Genomic DNA, 497 nt, shown 5'->3' on the forward strand with positions numbered 1-497 from the left:
ATTATTATTATTATTATTATTATTATTCATTAAGACTTTGCATTATATTCTTTGACTGCTTTTGCTACATTTCTCTTCACTATTCCATTCTATTCCTTCTGAGATTTACATTTCCTGAGTAAAACCATGATGTAATTTTCTGACTCAGAATGTCCCATTCCTGTCCACTTTAGCTCTCTAACTCCAAGTATTGCAATACTTATGCATTCTATTTCTTGTTTTGCTATTTCTAGCTTCTCCAGATTCATGCTTCTCACATTCTATCTTCCTATAATATATGTTGTGCAGCTTAGGACTTTTGTTGCATCTCTAAGCATGACAACAACTAAAGGTCCTTTCAGTTTGATTCTAGTTGTGTCATTAGCCACAGTGTTGTAGGTGCCCCCTGCTCTAACCTAGTAGCTTGTTGAGTGTCTTCTGACCTGGGAGTGTGCTCTTCTGGCATTATCTCTTGTTTCATTGGATTGTCTATTCATAGGGTTTTTGTGGTAAAAGAC

The sequence above is a fragment of the Sceloporus undulatus genome, chromosome 4 (assembly GCF_019175285.1).
Source record: "Sceloporus undulatus isolate JIND9_A2432 ecotype Alabama chromosome 4, SceUnd_v1.1, whole genome shotgun sequence".
In the NCBI taxonomy this organism is placed as follows: Eukaryota; Metazoa; Chordata; class Lepidosauria; order Squamata; family Phrynosomatidae; genus Sceloporus; species Sceloporus undulatus.